The following is a 5,813-nucleotide window of genomic DNA, read 5'->3' as shown; positions in this document are numbered from 1 at the left end:
AAAAAATAAATGTCAAAACTAAAAAAAAAAAAAAATATTGTCTTTGGAAACTTGGAAAGACCTTTAAAAATGAGTCTTTTTCATAGGCTTTGTCCTGCACATCATTAGCTTAAATACAACTGTTTTCAGGGTATAAATAGTTTTCTAGGGTATAAGTGTGTAGCCCAGTGGAAGAGCACTTGCCTTGTATGCACAAGGTGTGAGTTTGTTTCCTACCACTGCAAGAAAAAAAAATTTTTTTTTTTTTAATTTTTGCAACATCCATAAGAAACAAGCAGGATAACTGTCATTGTCTTGGTTTTAAAGATGAGGAAACATAAACCCATAAATGTTTAAAGATCTTTTACAAAGTCACATGGAAAAGCAAAGGCAGAGCCTGGATGACAGGCTCTAAATTCAATGGGCATCTCTTTCTTTAAAAGTCAGAGGGAGAAATAATGAGCAAATGTGGCTGTAGTATTTTTTGCTATAGGATTTATGAATTGTATTAAGAAGTTACTGCTTAAGGGCTGCCAGATAGCTCAGTGGATTAAAGTGCCTGCTTAGGCAGAGCGAAGGGACCAGGGTTTGATCCCAGGCCTGCCGTGCCAGTCCCGCCCCTGGGCATGCTGAGACAGTGATTAAGACTGGGCGTGATGGTGCATGCCTGAAATTCCAGTGCTTGGGAGGCTGAAAACAGGAGGATCACTATGCATCCAATCTGTGTAGTGAGACCCTGTACTAAATACATTTTTTAAAAAAGAAGTTACTGGTTAAATTTGTTTTCCATAGATTTTAGGAACAAAGCTGATTTGGAAATACATAGTAGGTATAATTGGTAAATAAGAAAAAAGTATGTTTTTTTTCCCTACAGAAGATTCGTTTTAATTGTTTGCTACATTTTTAAGAGAAGGGAGGCTGAGGCAGAGGCAGAGCCCATGGAGGAGGAGGAGGAGGAGGAGGAGGAGGAAGAGAAGGAGGAGGAAGAGGAGGAGGCAGCCTGGGAGGCAGCAGCAACTGAGCACTTGACAGCCAGAGTCAAGGTCACCGATGTAAGTCCCCAGCTGATGTGTGTGGTTTGTCTTCCCTGACATCACCTCCTTCTGTGAGAAGTGTGTTGTGCATTACCTGGGGGCTGTCACACTGCCCTATGGGTGATGTCCATCCGTGTTCACAGGCCAGACAAGGGCTGCAAAGATCAGATAAAACGCGTCAGGACATCGTGTGTGCATTAGTGCCAGGGCTCTTCAAAAATGGAGAGAGAAGAGATTTTTAAGCAGATCATCCTTCAGCTGATGCTGCTGACAGCTCTAAAGAAGAGAAGTTGCAGATGAAGAAAAGAGAATTATAACTAATGATGAAATAATGACTTCCCCTTTGGGTTCTAACTTCTGCTGCCTTGGAAGTCAGTGGCAATCCCTCTGGCTTTTGGCTGTTATCCATCGACACGACAGGTCAAGCTATCAGTGTTGTCTTTAATTAAGAAAATATGCCCTGACTCCAGCCTGCTTTACGGCCGGCGGTTACATGTGGGGTAAGACCTGACCCCATCAAGGACACATATTAACCCTGCTTTCTGCCTGTAGTGTTTCACCTCATAATGTGTGACATAATTCTCGTATTCCTGTAGCCAGTCATGTAGTAGCCTGTTATCTTGCTTGCAAACCATACTTAAGCTAAACTCAAACCTGACTCTGGGCTGTTGATGCGAAAACTCAGATTTCCTCAGCTTGCTTGAGTCACAAATAGTCTGTGTCCTGAACTCCTTGGTGCAGTCTTCTGCTGGTCTCTTATCTGCAACACTTGTGGGCCAAGACCTCCCCATCCCTGATGTCATTCCCTGAAGCTCTGGGTTGGAAGAACTCCTACAGGTCCAGATTCTAGGCTCTCTTCATTTCCTTTAATGTATTGCATCAAATTAGCTAATCTTTGCCTGAATTAGTCTCTTTTGCACATTTTTTAAATGCCACAAACATCAATCAATACCCACAGAAAATCCCCTGCTATTTAATTTCTTTCCCTGAATTTGTTCGTCTGAAAGGCTCTCGATCTGTTTTCAAAATATGGAAGTCAGAGTCATGCTGAATGGTTTGTGGCTGCATGTGGTGGGCTTTCTCTTTCTAGCCCTTAATCTGTTTTCTTACCGGCTGTTACCTGACAGTGAAACCAATGGCCTCATATCTGGGGCTTTTGTGTGCTGTCCTCTTCTAAAATAACTTTTTTAAAGTATATAAAATACAATTGCTGCTGTGAGAAACGGGTCTCCAAATGTGTATGTGGCTCCCATGACCAGTATAGGGTGGCTCCTGGTTGTCGGAGGCCTTCCTTTTGCCACACAGCCATTGGGAGGCTCTGGGTGACAGGCTTGCAAGGTCTTCTTGGGTGAAAGAGGTAGAAATACAGTAGACATGGAGGGGCCAGTGGGAGAGGAGAAGGAAGAGCAAAGAGCAAGAGAGAGTGATGCTACGCAAAGATACTCAGTGTGGGTGAGAAGGTCTGTTTCTTGCGCTAGTGTCTGGGACATTGAGGTCTGATGAAAGAGCAGAGCAAGATGGCCTTGTGAGTGTCCCAGGTGTGCTTTAGTTTTACCTGCTGTTTCCTTCTGGGTTACTCCATCATCACACACTGAGCCTACTCCTGAGACTCAAAGGGTTTTTCATGCCTTATGCAGTGATTAGGTGAGATGATCTCCCAGAGTGGATAATTAGATGAAGTGAGGAAGTTAGAGCTGAGAGCCACTGGCTGGTGATTACCCATTTCTATTCAGTTCTTCCAATAGATTTATTTTAGCTTGGGACTCAACTTACTATACTTTCCTGTTTAAAATACAGGGAGGTAAGAAGTTATAATTTCATACTTAATCCAGAGGAACTGGTGTTTCAGATGTAAAAACTAGAGGCCAAGAATATTTAAGAGTCCTTGAGAAATCAACATAAAAAATTTAAAGTACATCCAGGACTCATACATTGATTACCCAGAATTCGATTTCGCGATTGTCTAATTTGGACCTTTTTTTTTTTTTTTTTAAATAAGAAAGGAAAGGCAAAAACAATTTATTATTAAAGTACCATTCTGATCTCAAATCTTCCACCAGGTGAGTTATCACATGATTTCGTAATCCTTTTATTCATAAATTCATGTTTGTAAACCTTCCCCTTTATTTTCTAGATCCTATGAAGCAGGATACAAAGGAGGAAACAAGACTACTTTAGGAAAATACACTTAGAAAACTGTAAGGAAGAATTGTGTCACAATGAACAGTGTTTCTACAGGCGATTCAATTTTTTGTATGTTTCCCAGTTAAAAATACTGTTTGAAGGGCCAGCCAGATAGCTCAGCAGACTTAAGTGCCTGCTTAGGCAGACGCAGGGGCTGAGGTTCGATCCCCCATGTACCATGCTGGCCCCGTCCCAGGGGTGCACTGAGACAACGATTGAGATTGAGACTGGGCATGGTGGTGTGTGCCTGTAATCCCAGTGCTTGGGAGGCTGAAAACAGGAGAATCATCACAAGTCCAATCTGTGTAGTGAGACCCTGTAGACCCTGTGCTAAATAAAACAAAACAAAACAAGACAAAAGACTGTTTGGCTCTAGGTGATTCATAGTGTACCTACAATGCAATTGTTAGTGTAGCTATCTGCTGTAATAGGTGAATCTGCAACGAGCAATGACTCAGGTATGGTGGAAGTTGTTTTCCGCACTCAAGAAAGTTTCAAGATGACAGAGCAAATCTCCTTGTTGACCTTTGAGGTCAAGTTTGATCAAGGGGATGCTGTTGCTTTCAGCTCATGATGTCCATGAGCACCCTGGGTCTGCACCTACGCTGCCCACGCAGGAAGCAGCACGGTGGAGGTCACGGACCAGGCTTGCAAACAGCTGGCCTCACTTTTGCACACATTCCTCTGGCTGGAATTTTCATGCTACTAAGGGGTAGGGGCTGGTCTTTCTGAAGTGTGGCACAGTTGTATGCGCGGGAAGAAAAGGAGAACGTGGGTTTTGAGGGCTGTCTGCTATTGCTTTTTGAAGATGCAATTTAGTTTTCTTCTTTACTTTTCTCCATTGTTTAATACAACACATTTTAATGTAAAACCAAAGGATCAATGTTTTATATACTACAATTTCTCCAGAACATCCAGAGCAAGGGATGACTTCATATTCCCATAGGAGTTCAACACTGCTGATTAAAAACAGAACTATTTAGACAACTGCTGGGCTTTTTTGGTTTTGTTTTGGAGACAAGGCCTTGTTATGTAGTCCAGGCTGGCCTCAAGTTCACCGTGTAGCCCAGGCTGGCCTTGAACTCGCAGCAATCCTCCTGCCTCAGCCTCCCTGGTGCTGGGACCACAGGTGTGTGCCACCATTCCTGGCTAGAAACCTGTTGAGCTTTTGAGGTGAACATGGCCTCTGCTTGGCTGAATAGTTCAAGATTCCTTACAGGTTAATGAACAAGGTGGCTAAAATTTGGCAAATCGTGTCCCAGGCTCTCACAGATACACTGACCAGCTGTACCCTTCATTGCTTGCACCTGCCTTTTTCAGAGCAATAAACTTCCTTGCCTGCCCTCAGATCACCCGCACAGCATGCCATGGGGTGATCACATGGAGAGGCTATGCAGGCAAAGCATCACTATCACCTGACATTGGCTCTTTGCACCATTTCATGCTCCCAGAATAAGTTCTTCCTCCAGGGGAACAACAGGCGACTGCCCATCTTGCCAGGCTAGGGTTGTTCCCTCCTGCTCGAATTCACCTTTTAAGTACAGAACTCTTGCTGTGTGTAGCTATGAGGCACTCATATGTTTCCAAAATGATTTTACTACACGCATAAATTCATTTAATCTGCACCATTACGCTGTCCCATGTTTTTGCTTGGTTCCTGGTCCGATGCTGGGGTGTTGGGTATGAGTACTACACCTGCCCTGGGGCGAGTAGCCTGAACACCACGTAAGGAAGGGAAGGAGGCACTGTCTTGTGTCTCTCTTTTGCTCTCCTTGCTTTTACTGCTTTCTACCACCATGAACTGTTGCCCTCTGCCATGTGCCACCCTGCCTTGATGCCAAACCCTCCACAAACTGTAAGCTAAATTAACCTGTCCTTCCTTAATTTTCCGCCTTTGGGTAGTTTGTCTCAGCAATGAGAGAAAATTAACCCACACAGTTACCAGCATGTGACCCACTTCCTCCCAGAGCCAGAGAACATCAGATCTGGGAAACTGTTTAGCAAGGCAGTCAGATTTCTCTGATTAAAAACAAGAACTACAACACAGTGATGCCACTTAAGATTTAGACAGAATTTTCCTTACCTGGACAGCAAAAGCAAGAGAACAAAGGTACTAGTCATCAAAGTAATCAACATTGAAAATATGTATAAATGACAATAGGGTTTTTTTTTGTTTGTTTGTTTTACTTTTCAGAGAACCCCCCAATATCAAAACAAGATAATAGGGGAGTAACAATGGTTAATATATGGTGTATTGTTATCTTTAATTAGTTATCGAAAGTATAAGACACAGACATTTAATTGTCCAGACAATATTAGCACCAACCTTTCTTTTCAATGAGCTAAGAGAAATTAGCTGTAGGACTACCTTAACGATCTTGCCCAACACAGGATTTGAATCAGTGAAGGAACACACAGCACGATCCACTCTGGAAACACCTGATAGTTTCAGTTGCAACTTTCACTCCAAATTAATATGAGAACTCGATAAGATGATTTAAAGTATTATTATATATATATATTTTTAAAAAATGGACAGAAGGGACTACAAAAACATTTGCACAACATGATCTTGTCTGACCAGGAACAGGCAGGGCTACTGTTGGATCATCAGAC

Source organism: Octodon degus, unplaced genomic scaffold (assembly GCF_000260255.1).
Source record: "Octodon degus isolate 3935 unplaced genomic scaffold, OctDeg1.0 scaffold00089, whole genome shotgun sequence".
Lineage (NCBI taxonomy): Eukaryota > Metazoa > Chordata > Mammalia > Rodentia > Octodontidae > Octodon > Octodon degus.
Note: the sequence above shows the minus strand (reverse complement) of the source record.